Raw genomic sequence first — 8539 nt, 5'->3', positions numbered from 1 at the left:
ATTTGCTCTCTTTGAAAAGGAATTATTCAAAAGAGTTAGAATATTTACCTCTGAAATACTTAGAGCTGTTTAGCCAAAGCCAGCCAAACCAAAACAAAATACTGGTTTTTCAATGAATGTTCATAGAATACATAATTCTCAAAGACAAATTTTATCAAGAAGAACTACTCGATCAGAGGAAAAGGAAACTAATACCAAAAAGTGAGAGGCTAACCTGTTCTATACCCAGAGTTCCTGAATGTGTTGTCCAAGAAGTTTCACGCTATGAAAATATGCAAATAAAACAAATTATTAGGGGTCCAGAACTTACAGTCCTTGGCAAAGTTTAGCCCCTCTTGGAAGTTCCTGGGAGAATATGGATGCAATGTTTGAGGGTAATTAGCCTTGAAGTCCACTTTCTTAGTCCCTTCAGGTTGCTGTAACAAAATACCATAGACTTATAAACAAGAAACATTTATTTCTCATAATTCTGGAGGCTGGAAGGCTGAGATCAGGCTGCCAACATGGTGAGGGGAAGGACCTCTCTGGGTTGCAGAATTCTCGTTTTACCCTAACATGGCAGAAGGGGCAAGGGAACTCTGTGGGTCTCTTTTATAAAAGCACTAATCTCATTCACGAGGGCTCCACCCTCATGACCTAATCACCTTCCAAAGACCCCGCCTCCTAATACTGTCACCTTGGAGGTTAGGATTCAACATATGAATTTGGAGGGGACAGAAATTCAGGCCAGAGCATCCACGAACCCCAGATACATTGGACATATTTTAAAATCATGCTTGTCTTTGATCAGAACTGGCATATGAGTTGTGATTTGTTTTATAGCTGGAACTTTAAAATATTCACAATTTTAACAGCTATAAAATAATGGATAAGATTTATTTTCAGTTCAGTGCCTGAGTCTGCCCTATAATTATCAGCCCGGGTGGGATGGATGGGTGATGCACGTGGTCTTGTGTTTGTACACTTTGTTGTGACACAAAATACTGTGGCTGCCAAATTATTCCACAGACTAGCTGCAGGAGGACATAGAAGGCTTACTTTCTTGTAAAAGATGCAGCCAATGCTGCTAAGGAAATCACTAAATTAGCGCTTCGTCTTGACAACCAACGTGCTCCAGTACCATTTGGTCCCTGTCCCAGTGGAGCTGCACACCTGCTGGAGGACTCTGGCCGTGGTGATCTGACTCTTCTCATATCACAACACACCACACCGTGTTACACAACATAACCTCATCCCATAATACACCATATCACACCACAGCACAGCACACCAGACGACACCACCTCCATCAATATACACCACATGTGTATGGGGCTGGGGCAGGGAGGGCCTGTATTAGGGCATTCAGAGGGCCTTTTTCCCTCTCGAGGTAGATAGTGTCTATATCATGTGATGGACACAAAAGGATCTCCCTTCACCAAAACAAAGAGTCTAACAATTGTAAAGGACTAGAAAGGAATCTATTCTAAACACCCATAAATAAGAGAACCTCTGCTACAACACACCAGTTGAGCCTCATCTGAAAGCCTCCAGTGGTACAGAGTTCACCCTCTGCTGCTCCTGCTCTGAGGGAATTCAGCCACTGCTGCTTCCATTTGTGGACATCTTTGTTAGAAAATGCTTTCTTGTGTTAGGTTGAAATTGGCTGCGTCTTTGACCCATTTGTCATGGTTCCGTTGTGTGGAGCTATACAGGTGTGCCCAAATTCCCACTCGGGCCTTGGATGATGTCCCCACTCAGTTTTCTTTTTTCCAGGTAAGACATCCTTAGTTCTTTTCATCAGTTCACAGCACACAATATTGACACCGTTGGCCCACTAGGTAACCCTGCTCTGACTGTCACTGTCCGCGAGTGAAGCCAGCCATGCAGTCATATGGATGCCATCGCCTTCCACACTCTGCCACCGGACTTGATGCTTGCAGCCATTCCTTTGGGCCAACTGGTAGTAAGGAATGAGGATTCAAGTCCCAATTCCCTTCTGTGTGACCTTGAACAAGTCATTTGTCTTCTCTGGAAATTCATTTTCTCCACAGTAAAAATGAAGGGGCTGGATTCCTTTACATTCTATGATCCATTCCATAGTTTCGGGGTAATCAATATCAGGTGTAGCTTTATCTCATGAAAGCACATTAGCCCATTGCCACTGTCACGGAATTAGGTTTCTGTCCCTCTACGAACTCCAGCTGAGCAAAGGGACAACAGCCCCCAGGGGTGGAAAGGGACAGAGTTTGGGTAGTTTCTAGAAGGCAGAAGGGCCAGGAACACAGAGGAGTTGCCCGTGAAGAGAAAATCTTAGGTCCAGGGAATGTTTTTAGTCAGGAGGAAAGACCTCTAATGACCTTAGGGAGAAATGCTGAAGAATGAATTCCAAGAAGACAAGCGAAATGGACTGCCCAGTTTTGCCTAGAGTTAGTCTAGTCCCCAATTAGATATGCACTCCTACAGCACAATGAAGCAGGCAATCTTCTTTTGAAAGCATATTGACGTAGTGAGCTCAGTTATTCAGAGGCCAACTAATCCAGTTTGTGAGTTACATAAGCACTTCAATTTGCGACCCTGACACTAGAAATCTGGCCAAATTGTGGCTACAAACAGAACCATCAGAGACAGGGAGAGGGGTGAGATTAAAAACGAACCAACAAACCGGGGGTTTGCAGCTTCTGATAACAGGGGATTAGCTCCTATGGATTAAGCCTCCTGCAGAAAACAACTATAAACTCTCCACCAAATACAAAGAAACAACTGCCTGAAGGCCCCAGAGAGCAACCCAAAGCAGGTCTACGCTGGAGGGGAATTGAATCTACACTTGGAAGAAGGAAAAAGCACTGGTGAGTTTTCTTTTGGTTGCAGATTTCATCTGAGGGCAGACCCCAGTCAAGACAAGTAAGACGCTAAAACTCAGATAGAAAACCTGCAGCCCGTTGGCTCGAAGAACCAACAGAGTTTGGGGTGACCACAGTAGCTGTAAAGTGAAAGAGCAATTTCCAGAAGGGAGAGAACCACAGAAGGACAGGCCTAAATTCTGTGTGTAAAGTCTGTTCAAGATCCTGGCTAGTCCCTGACCTGTGTTGTATGAGGCAGACACCAAGCAGCCCAGTGAAGGTTAAACAGCTGAACCAAGAATTCTGTTGCTGCCCACCCCGGGGAAATATTTGTTTGTATCCCGCCAAGTTTGCTGATTGCTAACCAAACAAAAATACTCTTCATAAAAACATAACTCAGCAAAGTAAGTAGAAGGGAGGCGATAATAAAGATAAGAGCATAGATTAATGAAATAGAAAAAAAAAAAACGAAAAACAAAAGAAGCCCAAAAATTGATTCTTTAAGAGGATCAACAAAGTTGATAGAGGCAAGGTAGACTGCTCAAGAAAAAAAAGAAGAGTGAGAACGTAAATTACCAACATCCAAAACAAAAGGGAGGATACACTACAGATCCTACAGACATTAAAAGTTTAATAAGGGAATATTGTGGAGAACTTTATGCCAATAAATTTGACAACTTAGTGAATTTGACAAATTCTTTGAAAAAACACACCTTACAAATACTGACACAAGAGGAACAGAGTAACCCCATGTTTACTGAAGAACTAGAAGTAATTCTCAAAATCTTATCCACAAAGAAAAATCCAGGCCCCAATGGCTTCACTGGTGAATTATATCACATATTTAAGGAAGAAATATCACCAATATTACACAAACTCTTTCAGAAAATAAAGGAGGAGGGAATTCTTCCAAGTAATTTTATTAGGCAAGTACCCTGACACCAAAATCTGACAAAAACGTTATAAAAACAGAAAATCACAAGCCAATATCCCTGTTGAATAGAGATGAAAAATCCTTAACAACTAACGGCAAATCAAATCCAGCAATATAAAAAGAAAAAATAATGTATCATAAAGAAGATAGGTTTATAACAAGCCATACATAAGTTACAGACTGGAAGAAAATATTTTCAAAATGTACATCTGACAAAAGACTGGAATCTAGGAGATATATATATATAAAATATATGTAACATATAAATTACACAAATTTATATATATAAATATGAACTAATAATTTATATAAATTACATATATTTACATATATTTGTATCTGACAAGAGACTGGAATCTGAGGTTCCAGTATTTTATCTGATACAAATATATGAAATATATGTAATTTATATAAACATATATATTTAAAACTCTTCCAACTCAATAAAATTTTAAAAAACACATAAGAAAAGAAAAGCAAAAGATTTGAGATGATGCTTAACAAAGGAACATGTACAAATGGCCAAGCATATTAAAAGATACTCAAAGTAATTGCCAGGGAAATGAAAATTAAAACCAGTCACAAAATGACATATTACTACAGACCCACTAAAATGCTTAAAATTTAAAAAACTGACAACAACAAGTGTTGGTGAGGATGTGGAGCAATTGGAACTCTCGTATATTATTGGAAGCAGTGTTAAATAGTATAACTACCTTTGGACAAAGTTCTGGCAGTTTCATTTAAAAGTAACATACTAAACTACACTAGACCTAGCATTCCACTCTTAGGATTTGAAAGCACACTTCCTCAAAAAAATAGGTACAAGAATGTTCACAGCAGCTTTATTCAGAATAGCTAGGAAGTAGAAGTAGTTCGTGTATCCATCAACAGATGAACGGATAAACAACTATGGAATATTCACACAATGAAATACTACTCAGCAATAAAAATGAATGCACCTCTGATACATAGAACAACATAGATGAATCTCAAAATCATTAAGCTGAGTGAAAGAACTGCTGCCCATAGGAGTATGTGCTATATGACTCCATTTATAAGAAATTCTTAACAGGTAGACTAATCTATGGTGAAAAATACCAGAAGAGTGTTTGCCTCTAGGGGAATGGTGTGAGCGTTGACTGGGAAGGGGCATGCATGATTTTTCATGCATGATAGTAATTCACCGTGTCTTGATAGGGGTTTGCTGTAAAAAAGTATATTAAAGTATATGCTTTTGTCAAACTCGTTTACGCTAAGATTTATGCATTTCACCTTATGTATACTCTACTGGAAAAGAAAAAGAGAATCCTGAAAAAATATTGAACTCTAGTCACTATTATGTATGCCCTTGTGTTTTGGGGGGTAAAATGCACTGAAATCTGCAACTTTCTTTAAGTACAAAAAAACACAAGAGATTGATGGATAGATAGAGAGATGGACAGATGAATAAATAGATATAATAGAGAAATATAGCAAAATATTAATTTTAAAATCTGGTGGGTATATGGTGCTTATAATCCCTTCATCTTTATTACATTTTAAAATTTTCTTTTATTTATTTATTTATTTATTATTTTATTTATTTATTTATTTTTTGGTGAGGAAGATTGGCCCTGAGCTAACATCTGTTGCCAATCTTCCTCTTTTTGCTTGAGGAAGACTGTTGCCCAGCTAACATCTGTGCCAGTCTTCCTCTATTTTGTATGTGGGATGCCGCCACAGCATGGCTTGATGAGCGGTGTGTAGGTTTGCACCCGGGCTCCGAACCTGCAAACCCCGGACTGCTGAAGTGGAGCGCATGAACTTAAACCACTATACCACTGGGATGGCCCCATAAAATTTTCTTAGTATATCTTTTATATTTTATAATTAAATGTTGGGGGCAGAATGAATGAACATCTCCACTTGTTAGAAGCTCTAGTGGAAAAGTTATGATAGGAAGAAAGGCTGAAACAAATGGGTGAAATGAAGTTTGGGATTCCCCATGCATTTTAAGCTCTCATTTTCTTCTCTGCCCAATAGTTCAAATAATGGTCAGATGTGTGTTTCATATTCTTGTGTTCGTGTGTAGGGCTTTCATTTAAATGTTCAAAACATTTAATAATATAGAAAGATCACTTCCACAGCAAATGAAAATTTCTATAAGACTTTCATATTTCTTAATACAATCAAAAATATATAAGTTAAAATGAAATAAATATACTCACTGCCTAACTGCAGGAATTCTGGAAGGACAGTTTGTGTCTTCCAGTTCTCATAGGTATTTAAAAGACTAGTGCTCCCAGGTATTCAAGCCAAAAATAGTGTTTTGTGTGGACTTTCGGATCCAGTGCAAGGCCACACCCAGAATGCTCCGCTGGTCATTGACCTGGGACTACAGGAGTCTTTCTGTCTCCCTCTTCCTCCTCCTCACTCCATGGCCATCCATGTTTTGATCACAATCAGCATCAACAGATGTGACATCCACATGTCTCCCTGAAGATGTTAGAGATATAAGACGTTTTCCCATACAGTCACAACAGAAATCCCTAGAAAACCTGGACCAAAAATTCGTTTCCCGAGATTATAATGTGGCTCTTTCAAATAATAACAAATTGAAAAAAAAAAAAAAAGAACGTAACCAGCCTTTGAGAGTTTACTGCAGACTTTCCCTAGGTTTTGTTTTTTCTCTTTTTCTTTTTTAAAAATTCTTATATTATCATTTTTAACTATGGTAAAATACACATAAAATGTACCACTTTAACAATTTTTAGTGTACAGTTCTGTGGCATTAAGTATATTCACATTGTTGTGCAACTATCACCATCATCCATCTCCAGAACTTATTCATCTTCCCAAACAGACACTGTATCCATTAAACAACAACTCCCCATTCTCTCCTCGAACCCTGGCAGCCACCATTCTACTTTCAGTTTCTATGAATTTGACTACTATAGGAACTTCATATAAGTGGATCATACCATATTTGTCCTTTCATGACTGGCTTATTTCACTTAGCATAACGTCCTCAAGTTTCATACACGTTGTAGCGTGTGTCAGAATTTCTTTCCTTTCATGGCTCAATAATATTCCATTGTCTGTATAGACAACGTTTTGTTTATCCATGCATCTGTCAATGGACACTTGGGTTGTTTCCACCTTTTGGCTATTGTGAATAACCCTGCTGTGAACACGAGTGTACAAATATCTGTTCTAGTCCCTGCTTTCAATTTTTTTTCAGTGAAATTGGGTGGAATTCCACCCAAAAGTGGAATTGCTGCATCATCCGTAGGTTTTTGTCTGAGTTAGAAAGTGCAGTTTGGGGAGCTACAAAAATTATGCTTGGAGTATGTAAGAAAATTTAGTATCATACAAATTAAATTCAGTTTCAAAAATCTTGGTGTGTTTTTCTTTTGCCTTTTAAAAAAACCTTTTATTATGGAAATGTGTCAAGCCTAACCAAAAGTAGACATACAAGTGTAACAAATCCACATGTACCTTAGTGTAGTTTCTTTACCCTAAAGTGCTGCTATCTTTGGAAAACTATGTATCGTCACAACTCCATCTATAACCGAAGACATCATCTTAGATGGTGTCTAGTTCCTGGAGCTATAGAAAGACAGCATAAACGTACAAACTGATGCTTTCTTGTCTGCTTAAGTCATTTCAGAAACCTTTAAAGATTTCCAAGTTGTGTGTCTTTAAAGCTCATTCCCTTAACTTGTGGCGCACACACCCTGCAGTCTGTGCGGCAAGCTCCTGACATCTGAATGAAGACACTTCTGCGGAGCAGCTTGAAAACCCTATTGAAAGCATCTGGTGGTTAAAAGGGACTAATTAGATTGGCAAGGACACATAAGATCAGCATTTTTAGGGCTTAAGGGGTCAAAGGACAAAGTACAATAAAAATTGACAAACAAATGTCGATAAAATTGCAATCAACTGTAAAGATAAACTAAATCTAATAGTCTGTAGCAGAGATGCAGGAGCCACTTTGGAAGAAGAATGGCATTCCCTAAGATGGTGCACCCCGCTAAGAGGGAAGCCGGGGTGGGGTGGGCTCTGAGCAGGATGACGGTCGCGTTGCCTGGAGCCCCGTCCCTCTCCTCATGGGATGAACACTCACATCAAAGGCGGTGGCGGAAACCGCAGCCAGCGCTGAGGCTAACAAGACTGGAGTGGACTGAACTGACTTGTGAAAGCGATCAAATGATTTCCATGGACGGTTTGGGAAGGAAAGCAAAGCACTTTGACATTTTCCCAACACCTGGGAAATAATTAATGTTTTAGAAAAACTCCAGATGACTGATTATAAGAATGTGAAAAAATGTATACTCGTGCTAATTAACAGCTGTGTGAACTTACTTAAACTGTTTCCTCGTCTGTAAAATAGAGTTCCTTGCAGTTATTCATTAAATCAACCACCACTATGTGCAACATATGTTCTGGATGCTGGAGATCCAATATACAAGGTCCCTATTCTCACGCAGCTTAGATTCTCATGAGGGGAGACGAGTAACAAACAAGTAAACAAATAATAAATGAGATAGTTTTGGAGAGTGAAAGGTGCTATGAGAAAAATAAAATGACAAGAAGGGTCATGTGAACATTTAGGGGAGGGTGTTTCAGGCAGTGAGAATAGTCAGTGCAAAGGTTCTGAGGCAGGAAGAGGCTTAGAGGATTTCAAGAAAAAAAGGCCAATGTGGCTGTAGCTGAGTGAGCAAGTTGGAGCAGGTAGGAGAGCGGCCGGAAGTGTTCAGTGAGGCTGTTTGAGAAGTGGGCAAGTCTTAGTAGGCAGTGC

This window comes from Diceros bicornis, chromosome 16 (genome assembly GCF_020826845.1).
Source record: "Diceros bicornis minor isolate mBicDic1 chromosome 16, mDicBic1.mat.cur, whole genome shotgun sequence".
NCBI lineage: Eukaryota > Metazoa > Chordata > Mammalia > Perissodactyla > Rhinocerotidae > Diceros > Diceros bicornis.
This window is presented reverse-complemented; position numbering follows the sequence as displayed.